General features: G+C 48.8%; 1 protein-coding gene across 1 annotated transcript in view; it reads right to left on the reverse strand.

Annotated features, from left to right (window-relative positions):
• LOC141974981 (syntaxin-binding protein 2-like) overlaps positions 1-23,140 on the reverse strand; it is a 72,031-nt gene that overhangs the window by 23,253 nt on the left and 25,638 nt on the right. The window lies entirely within an intron of this gene.

The raw sequence follows: 23,140 nt of genomic DNA on the forward strand, positions 1-23,140 counted from the left end.
CGGAGTCATCTACACTGCCAATTTTAGCCTCACAGCCTGAGCCCTGTGAGCTTGAGTCAATTGACCCAGGCTCTGCTCTACATGTTTTTCTTTGCAGTGTAGACGTACCTCCTGGCACTTTTGAAAATTCCCTTGAGGTTCTCAGTAATAATAATTAATTTGTATTGCAATACATTTTGAAGCCCCATTTGTGGACCAGGACCCTGCTGTACTAAGCACTGTACAAACTGTGACAGACCCAGACCAGTGGGGTACAGGAGTCTGGTCCTATTGGGATCCAGGAAGTGGGCGGGCAAAGCTCGCCCACTGCTAAAGGATCCCCCCCCAGCCTAAGGGGGGGATCCACAGGACCTAGAAACCAAATGATTACGTGGGACAACTAATGAAGAACAGGAACGGGAGTGCGGTCAAAGGGTCAAAAAAAGGGAACCGGACGGGTACAGGAGTCTGGTCCTATTGGGATCCAGGAAGTGCGCGGGCAAAGCTCGCCCACTGCTAAAGGATCCCCCCCCAGCCTAAGGGGGGGATCCACAGGACCTAGAAACCAAATGATTACGTGGGACAACTAATGAAGAACAGGAACGGGAGTGCGGTCAAAGGGTCAAAAAAAGGGAACCGGACGGGTACAGGAGTCTGGTAGAAGGCAAATATATGGGCCCCTGGATAAATAGTTTTCTGTTCCCTGAGTACCCAGAGCAAGGGCTGCCCTAAAGCAATCAGGAACCTGCTAGAACCAGTTAAGACAGGCAAGCTAATTGAGACACCTGGAGCCAATTAAGAACATACTAGAATCAATTATGGCAGGCAGGCTAATCAGGACACCTGGTTTAAAAAGGACCTCCCATCAGTTAGCGGGGAGTGTGCCAGGAGCAGGGAGTGAGAAGGTGTGCTGCTGGAGGACTGAGGAGTACAGGCGTGATCAGGCGGACGATCCTGCAGTGAGGATAAAGAAGGTGCTGGGGGAAGGCCATGGGGAAGTAGCCCAGGGAGTTGTAGTTGCCATGCAGCTGATACAGGAGACATTGTAGACTGCTACTATCCACAGGACCCTGGGCTGGAACCCGGTGTAGAGGATGGGCCTGGGTTCCCCCCATCCCCCCAACTCCTGATTGGACACAGGAGGAGTTGACCTGGTTCTGTGAGAAACACTAGAAGGGAAGGCCTAATTTGGAAAGGGATCTGGCCTGTCCCTGACCCACTAGGTGGGACAACAGAGACTTTAGGGATTGTTCTCCATTTCCCCCATGCTGGCCAGTGATGAGGTTAGCTGGTGAATGGCAGATTTGAGCCTTTAGCAGAAGTGGCCAAACTGAGGGCTGCTGCGAACCTCTGAGGTGAGCAAATCCACCAAAAATCTCAGAACCCCCCCAAGGCAGAGGAGGAACTTTGTCACAAAACACAGAACAAAAAGACGGTGTCTGCCCCAAAGAGCTTACAGTCTTCTAGCTATTAGTTCTGCAGTCCAAGAGGAGACTCATTTGTCCAGCAGATTTTCACAGTGCTATAGGGAAAACTTTTTAATAATAATCCTTGATTTCAAACATGATTCAATAAAGACTCTCAACAGAGAGGAACCAGGTGACGTCAGATAGCAACAAGCCAGAAATTAGAATGATCTCCTGAGGAGAAATTATCCCCCCCCAAAAAGAACATTATGGGAAATAATGAGGTTGGGGGAATAAAAAAGCCTCAAGGATTTAAGAAAATGGATAGAAGCTGAAAGTAGTAAAATGGCTTCTGTTTGATGTACAACAACGGAGTTCCCTGGGTTTCTCTGCTACTCATACAGTAGACAAAACCAAGACAGGCCCAGTTCCATAGGAAGCATATTGTTTACTTGGTGCATGACAGCACAAAAACCGCCTCCAAAGAATAAGCTGGCAATGTGTAATTTACGATGCACAGAAGCAGGTTATCCGGACAAATTTGCCTTTCACAGTTATTTTTCCCCGCACCCACTCCTTCCCAGAATATAAGTATTTTGAACAAGAAATTCAACCACAGCTGGAACCCGAAACTAAAGTTAGCAAATGAGACAGAGCTCTGCCAAAAGGAAATTGTAGGATCTAGAATTAGAATCATATTTCAGAGGAGGAACAAAGCCCAGCCATGGTCCTCAGAGGGCACCTTTTGCCACTCTCTTTGCCCCACTCCCTCAAGCTGCAATAACTGCAGCTCAGACACAGCCCAGGATCTGGGCTAGAAAGCATTTAAGTACATGGAAATACAGGAAGATGATAAAGATCTGCTGGGTTACCTAGGGAGGTGGTGGAATCTCCATCCTTAAAGGTTTATAAGGCCCGGTTTGACAAAGCCCTGGCTGGGATGATTTAGTTGGGGTTGGTCCTGCTTTGAGCAGGGGGTTGGTCTAGATGACCTCCTGAGGTCCCTTCCAACCCTAATATTCTGTGATTCTATGATCCCGGTAGCAGCAAAGCGCATTGTACTGTACATGAGGATCTCTGTGCTCAGCTATGTAATTTAGATCGGGGGAATCATTTGAAGTGGTGTTCCAATCTCTACCCTCTTTTAAAGACCTAGGTGCTCTCACATGCACCAGTGTAAATGTGAAGTATCTCAATTGAAAGCAAATACATGGCTGTGAAACCAATGCAATTAAGACAGATGAGCATCAGAACCCAATAATGTAAAACATTGTAAATTCCCAGATAAAACCTTTACTAACTGTTCAGGAAACTCGCAACGTTATTCCCACTTCCAAAAACGTCTGTGGAAAAAAATGTTACCGTTACAATGCTTTAAAAAGAGGCTTGTAAGTTCCAAGTTAAGGTTGTCACTGAACATTCAAGCTTATTAGTTAAAGCATTATTAGTTATTTATGTTAAGTAGCACACAGAGGTTCCAGCCTAGATTGGTATGTTGGGAGCTGTACATATACTTTGTAAGGGACAGTTCCTCCCCTAAAGAGCTGACAATCTAAATAGACAAAAGGTGGGAGAGGAAACTGAGGCACAGAGAGGGGAAGTGATGGGGCTAAGATCACCAGCAGAGCCATGAACAGATCCCAGATCTCTTAACTCCCAGTCTGGTGCCTTATGCATTAGACCATACTGCCAGATGACTAGCTATGTGTAAATGTAATGCTATCCTGCTTAAAAATGGGACCTCAACTTGGCTCTTCTGAATTTTAATTTTAACCTCCTGCCTTCCCTGCGGGATGTGCCTGAATCCTGTCCGAGACAATGCACAGCCGCTGCTTAACTGAAGATTGTCCAAGTATCCGTACCAAGAGGCCTCTGAACATGGCAACAGTTGCTCTTGCTGCTTGCTATTTCTGCCCTCTACCCAGGCACAGTGGGCAGAGTGGGTGAAGCAGAGCAAAGCAAAGAAAGAAGAGTCGTTGCAGAGGGAGTGCAGAGCAAGACAGAGTTCAGAGACACTGTACAACATTCTTTCAAATTGGTAGTGGACAGAAGGAAGCGGTTTTCACCGTATTTTCTTCTACCATAGCAGAACAACGCAACGTGGTGTGAGCGGTGGGATTGGTAACCGAAGTTTCAGTGTTAACAGCCAATATTGAAAATGACTTTTGCGCTTGGAGGGAGGTCAAGATAATCTTCCACTCTGGGCAGAGCTGATCAGTGACTGATCTGTCCATGCTCTGTGCACATGCAGACAGCCACGTTAGAGCTGAGTGACAAACAGACAGATACTTTGGTTACTTTCAAACCAAAACTGATTTTTTTGTCTTGCCAAAACTACATTCCTCTTTCTTACCCCCACAATTGCAATTTATTATTTGCATTGCCGTAGCACCTAAAGGCCCCAGCCAAGATCAGGGCCCCGTTGTGCTGGGCTCTGTACATACAATTCCTGCACCGAGGAGTTTATATTGGAGAAACATATGGGCTCCTGGATGGGTCCAGCAGCCCCAAGTTCTTGCAGAAGATGAGCCAGATTTTCAGCTGCCGCAAATCAGCGTCGCGCCATTGACTTGAGTGGACCTGTGCCAGTTTACGCCAGCTGAGTAACTGCTCGGTGATGTCTTCTGCATCACCTGGCACCAGCTGTCTGGACCTTTCAAGGGCCGGTCTGGAGTCATTCAGCCTGATTTGGCTTTCCGTGGCTCGAAAGTATCCAGCGTGCCATTCCTACAGCGTCCCAAAGCCTCTGCAGGAATCACCTCTCCGAGCTCAGAGAAAATGGATGGACAATGAAAATAAAGCGAGACATGGAAATAAAGCGGGAAATGTCTCAGCCACCCACATTCCTTCTGTCGCTGGTATTGGGGTGCAGGGAATGCAAACCAGTGGCCACACCAGATTGTCCTCCCCATCCACAAACCTCAGCGCCAACTCCCAGGTGGAACATGTCGTGTAATGTTTAGAGTTCACCCCTCAGGGTCTGTGGTACAGAATCAGCTGCCTCATCCATGGCAGCAAAGGCTCCATCAACACACACCCAGGGAAAGTGGTTTCAGCCACAGACTGTCCCAGTAGCAGAGAAACTGCAATGTTCCCTTGGAAATTAGAGCAAGGAGGGAACAGCTCACGCAACCCAGCTGTGGCGAGGAAGCCACTGAACAAAGCAAATGCTGCCCTCGGAGCTGAAAGAGGAGCCAAGAGACAGAAACTCACCAAAGAACATCATGGTCCACAAACCGGGGCCTGTCTGGGAAAGGGCACAAAATGCAAGAATAATAAACAAGTGGAATCCAGATGCACCGTGATGCAGAGCTTACAGGGAAAATAATTTACAGGGCCTGATTCTCATTTACATAGGGGTCCCTTCCTGCCACTCTGGCCACTGGGGCCTTAAAGTGTGTGTAACTGTAATTGACAACCCCACAGGGGCATCAAGGAGCCTGATTTTGAGTGTGAATCTATTTTAGGTATTTGTGAGACACCCATTACCAGGCAATCTGAGCACTTCGCAGCCTTAAGTGCATTGATCCTCCCATGCTCCTTGTGAGGCAAGGTCCTGCTATTATTATCCCCATTGTACAGATGGGAAACAGAGGCCCAGAAGAGCTAAGGGTCTGTTTTCACTGCACAGTTAACTCAGATGATTAGCACCTATGTTAACCTAGCAAGCGTACCCCCAATACTTGGGTCCTCACTGATGTGTGTCTGGGGACACATCCCCTTTGTGCTGAGATGCTCGCAGAGTCTTTCCCACCCAATTGTGGAAGAACTTGTCTGTCCTTTGTGGGGAATTGTGGGAAGGGCATCGGAGAACTAGCCACACTCCAGTGATTTTTGCCCACATCATGGCTGCAAAGTACTAGGCAGGTTCCAGCCCAAGTCTCAACCTCATCCACAGCTGGGTAAGCTAGCCTGGCCTTAAAGCACCTGCAAATACAAGACAGAGGTTTTTCCTGTGTGGATGGGGTAGGGGGAGGAGGGGTTGGGCTAAACCCCAAGTTAACTACAGCGAAGACAAGCCAAGCCCAGCCCATTTGTCCAAGGTCACACAGGAAGTCTGGGGCAGAACAGGGATTTGCGCCCGGGTCTCCTGAGTTCCAGACTAGTGCCCTAACCACTGGACCACAGACTTTCACTTCCAGCAAAGAAATATCCTTCCAGCAAGAAGGATCCAGGCTCAGGATTTTAGTCCTCAACTGCTCCGAGTGAATCAGCATGCCAGAGCAGTGAGGCCCGAAAGGATGAAATTCACCCTGGTGCAGAGGATTTGGTGGCTCAACTCCCACATGAGCTCTCTTTTTACACGTTAAGCAGCGCTGGCCCTCTGCACCCTGGCCCTCTGGTGAATTCTACCCTCAGAAAGCATCTTTATGGTTACGCCAATTTTCACCAGCTGAGAATCCGGCCTAGGGAGGTTCCAGCCCAGGAAACTAACCATTTCACAGAGCTACTGTGGCTTTTGCCAACCTCTTGAGGCTACTTTGTGCTCCAGGGGCAAATGAATTCTCAGTCTTAATTTGCGATTGAGGTCACTTGGCTGATGCATGTGGATACTTTGTCAATAAGCAGCTAATTCCCAGGAAGAAGCGTAGTTTATCTATCTAAGGATTCTGTATTGCCACCCATAGCTGTAGCATCTAAGCATATGTCTATACTACCCGCCGGATCGGCGGGCAGCGATCGATCCAGCGGGGGTCGATTTATCGCGTCTAGTCTAGACACGATAAATCGACCCCCGAGTGCTCTCCCGTCCTCTCCTGGAGAGGCGCAGGTGGAGTTGACGGGGGGGGGGAGTGGCAGCAGTCAACTCACTGCAGTGAAGACACTGCGGTGAGTAGATCTAAGTACATCGACTTCAGCTACATTATTCACGTAGCTGAAGTTGCGTAACTTAGATCGATCCCTGCAGTGTAGACCAGGCCTAAGTGTCTTCTATATACAATCTATTAGCAACAGCTAAGGCAACCCTTCTGGACTCCATCATAGATGCAGCAAAGACTATTTTGCATAGGATGCTGGTTGGTGTGAACATGATTGGAGTTCATCAGCCTGCTGCCAGCTCAGTCCTGCAAGGTTCTGAGCATTTCGGTCTGGACGCAGCAAACTTGCAGCATTTGTTTAAATACCTGAGTGGTCATAGGGGCTACTTGTGCTTAAAGTTAAGCATGTGTTGAAGGGTGAGATTTTGAAAAGAGCATAAGTGATTTGGCCGTACAAATCCCATTGAAAGTCAATGTGGTTTGTGCGCCTAATTCACTTGGGTGCGATAGAAAATCCACCCTTCCTAAGTGCTTTGCTGGAGCAGAACCAGAGAGATAGACACCTTACAAGATGGAGACCTGAGAGCATCAGGTTCTCCGTGTGTTTGGAACTGGGCTCTTGGGAAGGGAAACGGACGCAAGTTTGCTCTATCTGTGTCCAGCTCTCCTGCCTTCCAAGCATCCCGTGGCTAGTGTTACCATAGGACAGCACTGGTGAAAGTCAGCACTGAATTTGAGTCACTACATCTGGCAGAGGAATTTGAAGAATGAAAAGATGAGAACATCATACTAGGACGGTGAAGCTAATTCCTCCCTGAGCTGAGCCAGGCCTGGCCCTCAGAGAACTTTGGTTCTGCTCCAAGAAGAGATACCCAAGGTACAGCTGTTCAGAACACTTTGTTACCATAAGGTCTACAGAGCGGGCTTCCATTTGCGTTGCCCGGAGGCCCACAGTTATCTCAGGGCTGTCATTGTGGTGTCCAGTGGCAACTCCAGGAGAATGTTTCACCAAATATATGTTGCTCCAGCTTAAACCCCACAGCTGTAATTACAACTGTGATGTGATTTTAAGAGACAATTCGAAGTTGTAGGGCAACCAAGTTGGCCCTGGCACCCGGCTGCAATACACCACAAGGGAAACCCCTAATGAGAGCCCCAGTGTTTTCAATCACAATGGGGGAGGCAGCTTTTCAGGCACTTCTGAAATCTTGCCCAATTTCAGAACTCCGGGGGCCGGATCTGACCCTGGAGTAACCCTGTTGACTGGAGTGGAGTTAGCACTCCAGAGCTCAGAGTCACACCCTAAGTGCGACAGAAGAACTAGAATAGCTGGATGCAGACGCTGCTCCTTCCTGGCCTTGACCTATTTTCTCTGCCTTCAATTTGATTCCAAGGGTTGAGCAACAGCAGGAAATATCAGTCTAGCATCTACACTGACTTGGTCAGAGTTTCAAAACAGCTGAGCACCCAGCATCTCCCATTGCTCTCAGTGCGAGGGAGGAGATTCTCCATTGTTGTTAGTGGGCAGAGGTGGACTATCCATAACTCTCAATGAGGAGATTCTCCACTGGTCTCAGTGGGGGGAGATGGACTCTCCATTGGTCTCAGTGGGATGAGGTGGAATTGTCTATGGTTCACAATGTGGGGAGCAGGATTCTCCTTTGTTCTCAATGGGGTGGAGATGGATTCTCCCATTGTTCTCTGTCGGGGAGTGGGGGGGGGAGGGGATTCTCCCCTTGTTCTCAGTGCAACTTTCGGGGGCCGAGCCCTTGTAGTTTAGTATCACCATAAGCACGTCCTCTTGTGTCTGGGGTAACAGGCTCCTCCCCCTGACAGTCACTCCAGCCCAGCAGGGGTCTCTCTTCCCATACCTCAGCCTTCCAGCCAGGTCACAATTCAGTCCCACCCCTTTCAGGGCAACGAAGTCCAGCAAATAAAAGTTCAGCGTCCTTACAAAGAGGTTTTCAGCCCCGACGCCAGGCCCTCACACCCTTCTCTCAGGGCTTTCCATTGTTCTTGCCCCTTTCCATCAGCAGAGGCTTCACGCTCCCTTCTCTCAGGCCAGGACTCCCAAGGCTCCCCCTGGAATCCCCCAACAAATCTCAAACTGAAAGTACTCACTTAATGCATCTATCCTCGGTTTTTGGCTTCGTTCCTAAGTTAAATGGCTTTCCCCCTGGAAGTCCAGTTCCTGCCCTTTGATGGGCTACTCACCAGAGCCTGCTTCATTTTGGTGGCTTCTCTGGGTTTTTCCTGGGCTCTTGCTAGACTTTTCTACTCAAGCGAGGATCTCGGGGCCAACACTCCCCTAGCCTTCCTCTTTGACCCTCCCCATCTTCCCACTCTCTAGTCCCAGTGTGTGACTCTTAAGTTTTTCCCTGCAGCTCCTTTCTAATCTGGGCTTCTTCTCTTAAATGAGCCTCCCAGCTCCAGCCCAGCTGGACTTCATGATCGCTAACGGTTGGCCCACTCTTCAGATGCAACTCGTTAGCTAAACTGGCCTCTCAGGCCCACATGCAGAGCCTGTCTGGGGTACACCCCCATCACACCATCTCAAACAGGAGCCAACACCATAGGCCTCAGAGGCAGATGCAGCAACCCTGCAGGAGGCTGAGATGAGATAAGCCACCCCCAAGCAAAGTTCCTCCCAATCCCCAATAGTTATCAGTTTAAATCCTCAGGTAGGAGGGTTTACACCAGTGCCGAAAGTCTTGTGTATGGTTTTTTTAATGTACTTATTATAGCTCTGAGCGATTTCATTATCTAAGTAAATATTCTTATTAATTATGGCTAATCCTATTTCACTCTGATGCAACACTTCTCAAGTGTCTAATCTCTTTCCGAATCCTGCTCAGCTCTTGGCCTCAGAGGTGTATTGTGGCAGTGAGTTCCACAGGGTAAGTATGGATTGTGTGGGGAAAAGTGTTTTCTTTGTTCCGTTTTGGATTTGCCACCTTTCCGTTTCTTTCACTCCCTTGACGCTGCCTGCAGTTGACTCACTGCTGCTAAGGGTGGAGGCAGTGTGGTCTAGTGACTAGCACACTGCATGGGAACTCAGGAGACGTCAATTTTATTCCTGGCTAGGCACGGCTCTGCTGTGTGCCTCAGTTTCCCGCCCCCTGCAAAGTGGGGATAAGGATAGAGACCTTCTCTGTAAAGTGATTTGAGATTTAAAGATTAAAAGCTTTATAGGAGCAAAGTATTATTATTTCAGACCTGATAGCTGGCATGCTAAGCCAGCCCCTTGGGCTAGTTACAGTGTGATAGGGAGTTGTACCGTTTGTTGTTTAAACCACAGAAAGCAGAGTTGTGAATGTTTTCCACACACAAATTCTAATTTCAGCCAAAATACAAACACCGGAAATATTTTGATTTGGCAATGCTGCTGCAGTGCATCATGGGAGTTGTACTTCAGGTGGCTCATTTCCCCCATTCTCCACTCTAGGCTGCGTCCCTTGGTCGGACTACATCTCCCATGACATACCCCAGTCTCCCTTCTTGGAGAGGGGAGATAGTGGATCATGGGTGTCCCTAAACATGGTGCATCATAGGAGATGTAGTCCAGCTGAAGAGCTCAGGTCAGCAGAGGAGAATGGGGACATGAGGCCATTGAACTACAGTTCCCACATGGCATTTAAAAATCAAAATATTTGGGGGAGGGTTGTTTTTTCAATGAAAAATCAAAATTTTCCACAGGAAGCAGACGCATGTTGTGCAAATTGTCATTAAGTCGACAAGCTGATTTCCTGTTAAAAGACCAAGGAGATGGAAAATGTTGAACTAGCCCTAGTGACCATGCCAGCCTTATCCATCAGTTGCATGGCAGCAGTCCCTCTTGATGCAGCATATATCGTCAGTAGCCGTGTCCCCCGTCAACATCCCAACACGCTACCTGGAAACACTAGTGATGGAAAACAAGAGCACTTGATCTTTGTGCCCTCCCTTTTATCGCCCCTCAATGCTCCCATCTTAGAATTTTATGACTGGCAAATCCTTGCAGTTTATTTTGTCAGGGGGCAGGGTTCAGCTCAGCACCTTCCAACCCAATAAAAGCAAATTATTCCTTCCTCAGTAGCTGGTGGCTGGTCTGAGCGCTCTGAGGGGACAGAGTTTCTGCCTTCCAGTTTCAACTGTCACCTTAAAAGCCCTCCCCTTGCCAACTCGCCCGGGGATGTGTATAGTCACCATAATGAAGTGGCAAATAAAACTGGTGATAAAAGAAGGCAGCCATAAAAACTGGATAAGCACCTGACACCTGGGAGGAACCCTCGTAAAACTCCCCAAGGCTACGTTCTCCTCCCTCAAATCTCTCCCTACACAAAATATTTGGCAATTGTTAGGTATCTGATGGGCTGTAACCAGTGCTTCTTATTGTGGTGGGCTGAGTGAGACTTTATTGTTAGAGGCCGGGCATGGCTGCTGCCTTATATTTAAGACAGGCCACGGCGTGTGCAGGGGGGCAAGCAGGGGCACACCCCCTCCCTCCCAGTCAATGGGAGCGACTCCTCCAGGGCTGTGGTGGGGAGAACCAGCTCCTCTGGCCGTAGCTCCCCTGGCCCGGGCTAGAGTGGGAGATGACAACTCCACCAGCCTCAGAGCAAACCAGCTCCTTTTGGAGGGCGGGGGCGAGCCAGCTTCTCCAGCTACACGGGGGGGCAGAGAGCTAGCTCCTCCAGCTGATGGGGGTGGGGAGAAAGAGAAGCAGCTCCGTGGAGGGGGGGTGAGCCAGGTTCTCAGGCTGCACAGGGGGGCAGGGAGCCATTTTCCAGCTGGGGGGTGGGGGGGGAGAGAGAAGCAGCTCCTTTAGCTGTAGGGGAGCACAGAAAGTGCCCCTACAAAAGTGACCACATTTTTATTCCTGTGCACTCCCCTGGAGGTTCTCAACCTTTTTTGAATCGCACCCCCACCCCACCATCAAACACATCTTTCCAATGTGGTCTAGATGGAGCCAGGGCCATTGATTCCAGTAAAGGGGATTCTGCTTTTTTAGAAAAAAACAAAAAATCTGCCCTTTGATCGTGCTGTCTAGCTGTACCTAGCCTATGGAACCTTTCAAAAGCACATGCCATAATTTCCCGGCAAGTTTTCGGGGGCAGTATGTCTCCATTTCTGCATCGAAGACAGCTAGTGGGCATGGCCACCCCCATGCTCCAGGTTGCAACGGCACTCACACCAGTTTGGCCTCAGTCATGCTGATGGAGGGCCAGCTGGGCTAAATTTGATTGGCATTGCAACCCCGGGCACCAGGTCGCTGCACCCCCTGAAAGTTTGACCCGCCTCTCCGGGGGGGGTTTGCACCCTACTGGTTGAGAGCCTCTGATGTAGGATGATGTACAGAGGGATAGTTCAGTGGTTTGAGCATTGACCTGTTAAACCCAGTGTTCTGAGTTCAATCCCTGAGGGGTCCATTTAGGGATCTGAGGCAAAAGTTGGGGATTGGTCCTGCTTTGAGCAGGGGGTTGGACTAGATGACCTCCTGAGGTCCCTTCCAGCCCTGATATTCTAGGGGGGGAGGGATAGCTCAGTGGTTTGAGCTTTGGCCTGCTAAACCCAGGGTTGTAAATTCAATCCTTGAGGGGGCCATTTAGGGGATCTGGGGCAAAAATTGGGGATTGGTCCTGCTTTGAGCAGGGAGTTGGACTAGATGACCTCCTGAGGTCCCTTCCAACCCTGATATTCTATGATTCTATGAAATGTAGGGGTTAGGGCTTGGATAAGTAGAACTGTCTGGTCTGTGTGAGGGAGAGACACAGCACAAGCCAAACCACCACCGGGCAAGCTGAAGCACCACGAGAAAGCCCTGAAGACGGTACCGAAAGGCTGGACGCTTTTGGGCGCCGAGTGCCAGCTGGAAAGGCAGGCGTGGAACTGCAAACAAAGGAATTGTCTCCGGCTGTTTGTTTGCTCCTGTGTTCAAAGAACCAGGACTTTGCACGTTCTTTGTAAGGAAAGGCTGCATCAAAAGTGCCTGATTAGCACCCATTTCTCCTTCTAAAAGGAGCAGCTTACACAGGACCCCACGTTTTTGTCCAGCCAGTCAGCACTCGGGTCTGTTGACTTGAGCTCGCAGGACTTAGCTGTGGGGCTAAAAATAGCAGCATCGATGTTCTGGCTCAGGCAGAAGCCCGGCTCTGAGAGCCCCCTGCGCTGTGTAGGCACTGCCCATGGAAACACACATGCCTTTGAAAAAACCCCTCAAACCATCACATGTGCAAAATAATGACAAACAGCTCCTGAAACAATCGGGTCGAGATTTATAACTTCACCGCTTTGGAGAATCAACAACAACAAAATTGTTCCCATTCCGCAGCAGCCAACGTGAGCTGAGCGGAAAGCTGAATTCTTTCCCATTCTAATCTACAGCCTTCTTGCTTCTTTACCTTCTTTGCTTCTCTATAAGTGAAGTTTTTTTTGCATGAAAATATTCCAATAAACTTCTCACCTGTGCCCCATAAACTGGTGCCTTAAGAGGCCAAGGCGCTTTCTTTATATCTTTTTTTTTCTTGCTGCCAAAATTTCTGTTGCTGATGGAAACTTTATGGATCATTTGCTCTCTCCTTCCTAGCAGCAAAACGCCAGCATGATTTCCTGGTTCACTTCTTACAGACAAGATGCTAGTGACATAGGCGCTGACTCCGTGGGTGCACCAGGGCTCAAGCACCAACTGGAACAAATAGGGGGTGAAGAGCACCCACACGGCCGGCTTAATCTTTTGTGGGCTCTGGCACCTGAACCGTGACCCCGCTCCACCCGAGGCCCCACCCCTGCTCAGCCTCTTCCCTGAGGCTCCGCCCTGAGGCCCGTCCCCCCCCAGCCTCGTCCCCCCCCAAGGCCCTGTCCGCGGCTCGCACGGTGGGAGGGGGCAGAGAGAAGCACCCACCGGCAAAAACAAAAGGCAGCATCTGTGGCTAGTGACCTGCTTCTAGGGCTCAGTGATGGATGGTCTTGTATCTCTAATCCATGCTGAGACGAGCAGGGAGACTAGAGGGAAGCTATTGCATCGTAGGTTAGAGTTGGGATACAAGGTGGTAGGTGGGACAACCACGGAGCTCCTGTAATGGTACAGGGCAGCCCCGCGCAGAGGGAGAGACACTGAAGAAGGGAGCAGAGTTGCTTCCATAATACAGCAGCACGGGTCTGAGCTGGGTGTTAGGTGCCACCTGCTTCTGTTTGCAGCACATAGGAACAACTTCTTTATGGAACTCAAAATTTACATGTGCAACAGTGGCTATTACTTGTTTCTGCCACTAGATGGCGACCTTTCTATAGAACTATGAATATAGGCACAGATTATTTTGGGTGGGGGGGTCTGTTTATGAAGGTTTCCCCAACACTTTCCATTATAAGCCCCTGTTTTTGGTTGCTTAACTTTGCCAGACTTTAACAGTTTAGGCTGAAATTTTACATGCCAGGTGTGTGCTTCTGGCTGACTCGCCTCCCATGAGCCTCTGCTACCTCTGAACTCTGGATTGGCACTCAGTCCTATGGGGCCCTGCTCCATCTGAAGGTTGAGCTGGGACTTGGCTCCCATGAGCCCCAGCTTCCTCTGCCCCCAGTGCTGGGAATCACCTCCCATGAGCCTCTGCATCCTGTCTTGGGACTCAGCTCATCTGCCAAGCTTTATGTGAGGATTTGGTTGCTGTTTGTTTATGCTGAGTATTTTGGTCCTCATAGATATTAAGGTCAGAAGGGACCATTATGATCATCTAGTCTGACCTCCTGCACAATGCAGGCCACAGAATCTCACCCACCCACTCCTGCAATAAACCTCTCAACTATGTCTGAGCTATTGAAATCCTCAAATCATGGTTTAAAGATTTCAAGGTGCAGAGAATCCTCCAGCAAGTGACCCGTGCCCCATGCTACAGAGGAAGGTGAAAAACCCCCAGGGCCTCTTCCAATCTGCCCTGGAGGAAAATTCCTTCCCGACCCCAAATTATGGCTATCAGCTGAACCCTGAGCATGTGGGTATCTGGCTGGTGAATCTTGCCCAAGAAAGAATTCTCTGTAGTAACTCAGATCCCACCCCATCTAACATCCAATCACAGGCCATTGGGCCTATTTACCATGAATAGTTAAAGATCAATTAATTGCCAAAATCATGTTATCCCATCATACCTTCTCCTCCATATACTTATCAAGTTTAATCTTGAAGCCAGATAGGTCTTTTGCCCCCACTGCTTCCCTTGGAAGGCTGTTCCAAAACTTCACTCCTCTGATGGTGAGAAACCTTCCTCTAATTTCAAGTCTAAACTTCCCAATGGCCAGTTTATATCCATTTGTTCTTGTGTCCACATTGGTACTGAACTTAAATAATTCCTCATCTGAGCTCTTGGCTGGGACTGGTTCCTGTGAGTTCCAGTTCCCTTCAAGCATCACACTAGGACTCATTTCCTAGTCATTCCTGCTCCCTCGCAGCCCTCATTTCCTGGGAATCCCTCTCCTCCCAGAGCTCACTTCTTGGTCTCTTCCGCTGCCTCTGAATGTTTCTGGGCCGGGACACCGCTCCGGAGAGCTCCTGCTCCCTTTGACCATCACACCATGACTCCCGCTCCCTCCCAGCGCTGTGCCAGGCTTCAGCTCCTGCTCTGGACACTGCGCCAGGGCCCCGCTGCAGGGAACCGCTGGCTAGGATATCGCCTCGTGGCACTAGAATGTGCATCGTGAATCGAGCCAGGGAGGTAGGAGGTCCAAACCTTCCAGCAGATTTTGCTCTAGGAAATTGCAGGTCCTTTCCGCTGTGATTCCAGTGTGGACAATGACTCACTGCCTCTCTGCAGCTCCCTCCTGCTCTGCCAGGGAGGGTGTTGGGCAGCGGGGATAACACTGCCACTTTAACAAAGCCGAACCCCAGTATCTACCTTGTGATGGGCTCAGCAAAAGGCTCCTTCAGATGATGATGACACCCCCTCGTATAAGAACTGAGGGGGCTCAGATACCCAGAGATTGCTGCAGGATAAAGCCCTGATCCTGTACCATTTAACTCAATAGAAATTTTGCCATTCAGTGAACCCTGAACCTAGGATGGATGGATGTAGTGATGGGCAGAGAGAGAAGCGGATCAGTTAGATCCTGCTTCAATTGGCAAAAGTCTCACTCAGAGCAGGATCCAACTCATAATTTCCACACTGTGTAGATTCTTGCCACCTTCCATCTACCTGCATAGAGACCGGACTATATGGTTCCAAAGACTTCTCCAGGCCAATCCCACCACCCCATCCAGCACTGAACCCCCTTTGCAACACTCTCTTGTGACAGGTCGTGGGTTTTTTGTCTTGTAGATTTCTGATCTCCGCAGAATTAAGGATAGGAACGGCCCGCCGAGCCAGAGCCTTCATCCACCTTCTAAATCTGCTCCCGCCATTAATTTTAATGCTATTTTTCATGCATCGATTTTTATAGGTTTACATTTGTACAGTTGCCCGATAGTTATAGAAACAGTTCAACAATTATTTAATGACAGCAGATGTCGAGAGGCAAGAAGTTAAAGTTTTATAAGTCATTAAAACCCATATTGTCAACATCTCATGTCAAAACACATAAAGTAAATATCCTTAAAATCAACAAATCGTACCCGTTTTTCCTGTCCATGTGCTAGTCCATTTGCAACAAGCCGAATACAAACGTCTAAGTCACTGGATTTTGACACTAAGAAGTACTCAAGCAGCATTTTTCGTATTTTGCCTGTCTGTACATTTTGATTATTATAAATGGAAACTTTTTGTTTTTCTCCTATTTGTGCATGAGATCAATGTTTTTCCAAGCCTATTTACATAGCGCATTTCCCTCCGGAGATCCCAGCACACTTTATTTGGCGGCTGAAAGCACAATATCAGAAAGAGAAACTGAAATGAAGAGATGAAAATGACTTTCCCACAGTCAATCAATGGCAGAGCAGAGACTAAAAAACAAGCCTCTGAAGGACCATTGCGACACCCAATCCACCGGACCACACTGCCTCCTGTTGAGAAGAGCTCAACTATTCCATAAAGATTGTATTTATTGATGTCATTTTTTTGCATCTGGAAGCTTCCTGCTTGTTCCGCACCCCAGATGACATTAATTGAAATGGCGATAGGGCACAATTTTCAAAAGCACCTAAATGACTTAGGATCCTACATCCCATTTTCAAAAGTGACTTGGGCAGTTAGGTGCTGGTGGCTTCTCTGCTGAGTATGGAACATGTCTTGTTGTAAAAGTGGCAGGTCTGTGGCCCAGCACGAGATCGCTTGTTGGCCTCCCTGGCTTTGTGGTACTTAGCTTTCACACGGCACTGCTGCAGGTCTCGGTAGTTCGCCTTCGCCTGCATCCCCCGGCAATCTTGTCGTAGATGTTCACATTTCAACGGCTGGTCCATAGCTGTGCTTGCATAGGCTCTTCTCCTCACGGGCCCAGGAGATCCAATATCTCCAATCTACTCCAGGCAGGAGTGTGTCTAGTGCATGGAGCTGCTGGAGGATTATTAAGGTCAGCATAAGTTGTGCACATAGGCGTCAGCTTCTTCATTTCCCCAGGGCTGCTTGACCCTTGCTCCACCCCAGACCCCACCCTACCCCTGCCTTGTTTCGGCCCCTACCCTGAGCATGCCCCACCCTCGCTCCATTCCCTCCCCCCGATCGCCTCCTGCATGCCACTGAACAGCTGATCATGGCGGGCGGGAGGAGCTGGGGAGGAGGGGGAGGAGCAGATCCGCAGGTGGGTGCTGGTTTTTTCTATGGGTGCTCCAGCCCCAGAGCATCTATCTGTATCTTTAGGCCCCTAAATCCCTTTGAAAAGCTGTCTTTTGAAAAAAATGGGACATAGGCACTTTTGACCATGTTGCCGTAGTGCTCTGTATAGTGGGTGCCAACTGCACTGCGCCCCCCACAAAAAGCCCCGTCATTTTGGCATAGTCTTGGGGAAAATCATGTTCTTCGAAAACGAAAAGGCTTTGTGGGAAAATGTTCTGACAAGATGGTGGGGGCTTCCCCTCTTATTGTGTAGAACTGGCCGAGAACCGGGATTTCTATTTCGTGGGAAATTTCTGGGATTTAAAAAATCTGGTTTTGTTCCAAATCTGAACGAAATGTCAAATTTCTAAATTCCTGCTGAATGAGAGAGAGTCATTTCGGATCCATTGAAAGGAAACGTTTGACTTTAGTTTTTATTTTTTTGATTTCATTGTATTTTTGTATTATTCATTTTATAATATAAAGTACAAGTAAACAGCTAAAATATTTAATAATAAATCCAATTGGAAAAAAACCAGAATAAATGTTGAAATGAAGAGGCATTTTCAAACACAAAAACTGCAACCTTTCATGGCAGCGCAGCCAAAACAGAAAGTTTTGATTAAAAAAATACCAAGGACTTTTTTGCTGAAATCAACATGTTCCCATGGAACATGTCAGTTTCGACAGATCGGCATTTTCCAGTGTGTTCCATCAGAACATTTTTGACCGGCTCCTATCATGAGCAAGAGATTGCTCATCTTTGTCTCGAGGCTCCAGGCACACGTGCATGTCACTGCAGCATATGATGTAACATTGCATGAGATGTTTTGAATTCTCTGATGTAATACAATAGTACTTCAATCCCCACCCAGGATCAGAGCCCTATTGTACTAGGTAGGCACTGCACAGTCCCTGACCCAAAGAGTTTACAATCTAAAGAAACCAGGAAGACAAAGGGCCGGAGAGGAAAAACAAGCACACTGAGGGAATAGGCCAGCGTCACAAAGGAAGCCACTGGTAGAGGCAGGACTAGAACCCACATCCCATGACCCCTACTTTAGTACCATCACTACTGGACCACACTGCCTGAGAGCGTGTATGCTAGCTAGCATCTGTGTTTAGGCATGCTCAGCAGCTTGAGTGACTTAATAGCCCTATTCTTAGCTCGTGTAAATGGGCATAACTGTGTTGAGGCTGATGGAGCTCTGCTGATTTACACCAGCTGGGGATCTGTGACTTCAATGGAGCTGGGCCCATTTACACTCTAGCTGAGAATATGGCTCTAGAAGTTTCCATTTGCCTATTCCCTGATCCCTCCCTAAACACAGAATCATAGAATATCAGGGTTGGAAGGGACCTCAGGAGGTCATCTAGTCCAACCCCCTGCTCAAAGCAGGACCAATCCCCAATTTTTGCCCCAGATCCCTGAATGGCCCCCTCAAGGATTGAACTCACAACCCTGGGTTTAGCAGGCCAATGTTCAAACCACTGAGCTATCCCCCCCGTGACGCATTTCTGCCCACCTTCGGAGCCCCAAGGTCCACCCAGAGAATCACTGTATCCTGACCACCAGGGCCTGATGACTGTTCAGGAACAAAGGCACGCTTTACAGCGGGCACTCTCTGCTACGCCACATGCTCTGGAATGGAAAATCCATCTGGTTCTTTCTCGCATCCTGAGATACGAAGAAGAGGCGAGTGATTGGAATGTGATCCTGACCAAGCCACGCGCCGTCTGCTATAGCCCAGTGTTGGGGACACTGGGCATGGCCACTAGGTAACTCGAGGGGATGGAAAACCACGAGTGTCAATGAAGCCCCCTCGCACTAGGCCCAAGTGTCCTTGCCCCCCCCTCCCCCCGCCCAGAGGCACTCGCAGCAGTTATGCTGGGGATTTTACAACAATACGTTGCACAGTCAGACTGCCTGAAACTAAACAAGGCCAAACAGGGCAGATATGGCAGAACAATGCTGAACAAAGCAGCTTTATATCTATAGTTTAATAGATGGTACAGAGAACAAGGGAACTAGCTGGTAACTGGATTGGCTGGCTATATGGATACTTAGGGCAGCTTGCTATTGGATAAGTATGCTGAAGAAAGGATGTATAAAAGCCTGTGTAACTTCCTGCTCTGTGTGCAGGATTTGAGATTCTATTCTCCCTGTACCTTCTTTGAAGCTTCAAATAAACTTTTCCGCTTCTCCACCCCATTGTGATTATTGGGTGATGCATACCGGACAACGAACCCCTGCTGTTGCTTGCCTCTGGCACTGGGTGCCGGCAACACCAGGACACATCTCCTGATCTGCTATCTCCAGAGCTCCCCCGCCTCCCAAGGCTACGAAGAAGAGTCCGTTGGGCCTGCTGTGACTCTGGCAATGTTGGGCTAATTGTGAGGTTAGAGGGATACCAACTGATCACTGAGGTGCTTTCCTAGAAAGCCAAACCCTCGCTCCATTTCCATGGTGAGCTTTACTTAAATGTTCCCAGATTAAAATACTTTCCTTCTCTTTATTGACCTTCCAATGCCCAATCTGCCAGTACCCTCAAAAACACATACCGGGCCCTGAGCCACGGCAAATGCCTGGCTTCCAGCCAAAACCACTTGCTTACGTGCTGGCTGGAACACGTAAACAGAACATCACAGCAGGCCTCCTCCGCCCACAGCACCTTCTCTGCCCCACATCCCTCTATGCCCCTCTCTGCCTCGCATTCCTCCCCCCGCTACACCCTTCGTCCCAGAGAAAGCAGCCAAGGCTGGAAAGGAAGAAAGGAGAGCGATTGCTGGGTTTAGTTTTAAATATTCAGGAGGCGCTTGGAAAATCGAGGGACGAGGCCAGATGAGAATCTAGCAATCATCCCCCTCAGGAGTCATTAGCAGTGTTTAATACTAGATCTCAGAGCGCTTTACAAAGGAAGTCAGTATCGTTCTCCCCATTTGACAGCTGGGGAAACTGAGGCACAGAGCGCAGCTTGCCCAATGTCACCCAGAAGATCAAGTGGCAGAGCTGGGAATAGAAGCCAAGGTCCGGCTCCTGAAAAGCGCCTAACTCCCATACCTCTGAGGATTGACTCCTAGTCCAGCTGCTCAGCTGCCTTCTGGTTCAGGTCGTCCCACTGCCATTAAGTCTGGTGACTCTTCCAGGTGTGGTCTTTTCTGTTCTGGTTACACGGATCGCTCAATGTGTTACTGGTGACATTGTAAAATGTATCTCATAAAACATACAAGATGTGCCATGCTGGGGCGTTAAAGGGACAGGGCCAGCTCCAAACTGGTTCCAACGGTAGATTTTGGAAAAGGGGCCTGGGGAGCTATTACAGAATTCCCCCTCCCCCCGCAATGAATTTTTAGAGGCCAATGGGTGCAGTTGTCTTTACACAAATGAACATCTATCGCAGCCTTTGCAGCCCCAACGCTGCAGCTCTGAGAAGGTGACAGTAGCCGGGGCCTGGCTTCCTAGAAGTCAGAGTCTGCACCATGAGAGAGAGAGAGAGAGAGAGAGAGGGAGTTAGGACAGACAGAGGCCCTGCCTTTCTGGAGAGGGCTTTGCAGAGCTCTCCAGTTGGGAGGATCTGGGGCCTAAAGGCCATACAAGGTTACTAGAGAGTGTGGACCTTGCAGGCAATCCAGTGGCAGAAGTCTGGAGAAGGGAAAGGGCCTAGGGGGAGCTCCAAGAGCAAGGGGCAGGATAGACACACAAGCCTGGAGAAGATGAGGCTTGAGGAAGTGCTAAGCAGCAGGACCTGGGTTTGGGGAAGAGCTGTTAAGCCTCGCAAGGGAGCCTGACTTGCGGGAAAGAGACCCCCACGAAGGGGTGTTATTTGACGTTCAAATAGGGCTGGCTGGAAAACAGGAATTGCATTTCAGGGGAATATGTCAACGTTTCATTCTGCGTGGGAAAATGTTCACGAAAAATGAGAGAGTTCTCCCCACCCACCCATGTGGAGCCAAGAGCCTGGGGATTAGGGCATGCCTTGGGGACGAGACAGCCCCAGATTCAACTCCCTGCTCTGCAGTGACCTGACCCAAGGTCTTCCCTACCTTAGGTGTCTCTCCTAAGCATGTGGCTATTTTGGGATGGATTTCTCTTCCAGCAAAAAAATTCGATTTAAAAAAAAATCCCTACTAGTTCTACTTGCTGGGAGCAGTGATTGGGCCAGCCAAGAAGGGGAGCGTGAGACAGCAGCAGGAGTTGATGCTGGACCAGGTAAGACCATGTTAATTAAATCACTTAAATATACCCTTTGTACCTACTCACAGAAATGTCTGCTAACAACCACCCCTCTGTTCTTGTGGGCAACAGAGCCAAGGACTGTCCCGTTTACAGAGCGCCACCCCGTTCTGCAGCAACACTAAACTCCCTGCAAACTTTGAAGCGTCTCTTTGTGCCCTGGCTGGGAATGGAATGCGAATAACCAGAGGGAAGATTGCAGCATTGCATTGGGAACAGCCTTGCATTTCTCGAATACGGCTACGGCTGCATCTGGCAGAACCAGACTTTGCTCATCCCAGTTCCAAGCTCCCCACCTACAATGAAGCTCTCATTACAGTAGTTGAGCACTGCATTTCTGGAGGCTGCAATTTGCCATGTGTCTAGCCTCACACAATTTGCATTCAGAAGCTTGTTTAGCTTAGGAGCTTGCCTTGATAACAGTGGGATGTCAAATAGGACCTATAGGAAAGGCACTCTAGCGTAGTGGTTACGACCCTGTAGCCTAGGGGTTAGGGCACTGGATTTAGGAGACCTGGCTCTGCCACTGACCTGTCATGTGGCCTTTGATAAGTCACTTGCTCTGTGCCCCCGTTTCCCCTCCCACCTATTGTCTTTCTTGTCTATTTACAGAGTATGCTCCATGGAGCAGGGATCATCTCTCACTATGGGTTTGTCTAGATTAGGAAGAGAGACCTTAGTCCAGACCCTTTCCCAGATTCTGATTAACCTCAATTTAGCTGGCCACGGTCAAGGGGTAACTGAGGGAGGAAGTTTTAACTTGCATCTACGTTAGGAAAAAGGTCAGGGTTATCTAGCATGTGTTAGCCAACCCTGAACTCTCTCCAAATATAGATGAAGCCTTAATGTTTGTACAGCACCCTGCACAAAGGGGCCCTAATCTCAGGTGGGTCCCAGTAGGTGCTATGGTGATATAAGTAGTAGTCATAATAATAATAAAGATGCCAACTCTTGTGATTTTAACATGAGTTTTGTGATGCTTGTAGGGTTTTTTAGAGTTCTTCTGATCTCTGGCTTCAAACTCACAAAGTTTTTCCCTTATCCAAAATGGCTATTGGCAAGCGGTCTGGAGTAGCCCAAGGGTGAGTGCCAACCTCAGGGAAAACTGTTAAGAGGCAGGGCACAAATCCCAAATTCATGGTGAGTTCTAGCTTAGATTTCACGAACCAAATAACAAGTGTGAACTCTTCCAGCACTATGGCAGCCTAACCATAGAGTCACAGACAATCCCCTTGGGCACTCCAGTCTGTCTTGCCACGCAGGCAAACTTGGCTTTGTGACAGCTGGTCCCTTAAACCAAATCTCACAGCAATATTCAGGTTACTCCTAACCCAAAGGACCAGTCACTTCCCCTAGGTCAATTGCACCTTAGACCTCACACCAAAGACAATGCTTATGGCCAATCCTATAAAAAACGGACTAAAGATTTATTAACTTGGAAAAATGAGTTATTTACAAGGTCAAAAGAAGTACGTACACACACACACACACACAAGCCAGAGTCTTAGGTTCCGACAGGTAACAGAAGCTGCTGTGGTCTTCAAGCTTTCTACGTCCTTTAGAGCTAAGCCAAGCCAAGCAGTGTGGGGATCCCTTGCTTATGCTTAAATATTGCCCTCTCCAAATTCCAAGTAGCGCAGTGACACAGCCCCTTCTGAGCAGGGATTTTTATCCCCTTCCCGCAGCATTCAAACTCATGGGACCAGTGTCGGCGCCTTTCTCCTCTTCGTGAGCGTAGGGGGGCAAGCAACAAAGTCTTTGTCCTTTCATGTTTCCCGATGGCTCGTTTGGTTTCAGTGGGCCTTCTTGTGTGCAGGACCAGCTCTTTGCATTAGTTAATGCTTCTTTCCTGTTTGGTGAGTCACCCACTTACAGCAGTTTGCAGTGCAAACACTCTGTAACTTTATGCCATGGGCTACAGATGCTACAAGTCAGATTACTGTATGCAGCGTCCTACATGCATGTCATGATGTCTAACCACATTTTAAAAAAAAAAAAATCTAATGCCTCTTTTAACAATGCGACCCCACAGGTGACCCCGTCTGGTTCCCA

Source organism: Natator depressus, chromosome 20 (genome assembly GCF_965152275.1).
Source record: "Natator depressus isolate rNatDep1 chromosome 20, rNatDep2.hap1, whole genome shotgun sequence".
In the NCBI taxonomy this organism is placed as follows: Eukaryota; Metazoa; Chordata; order Testudines; family Cheloniidae; genus Natator; species Natator depressus.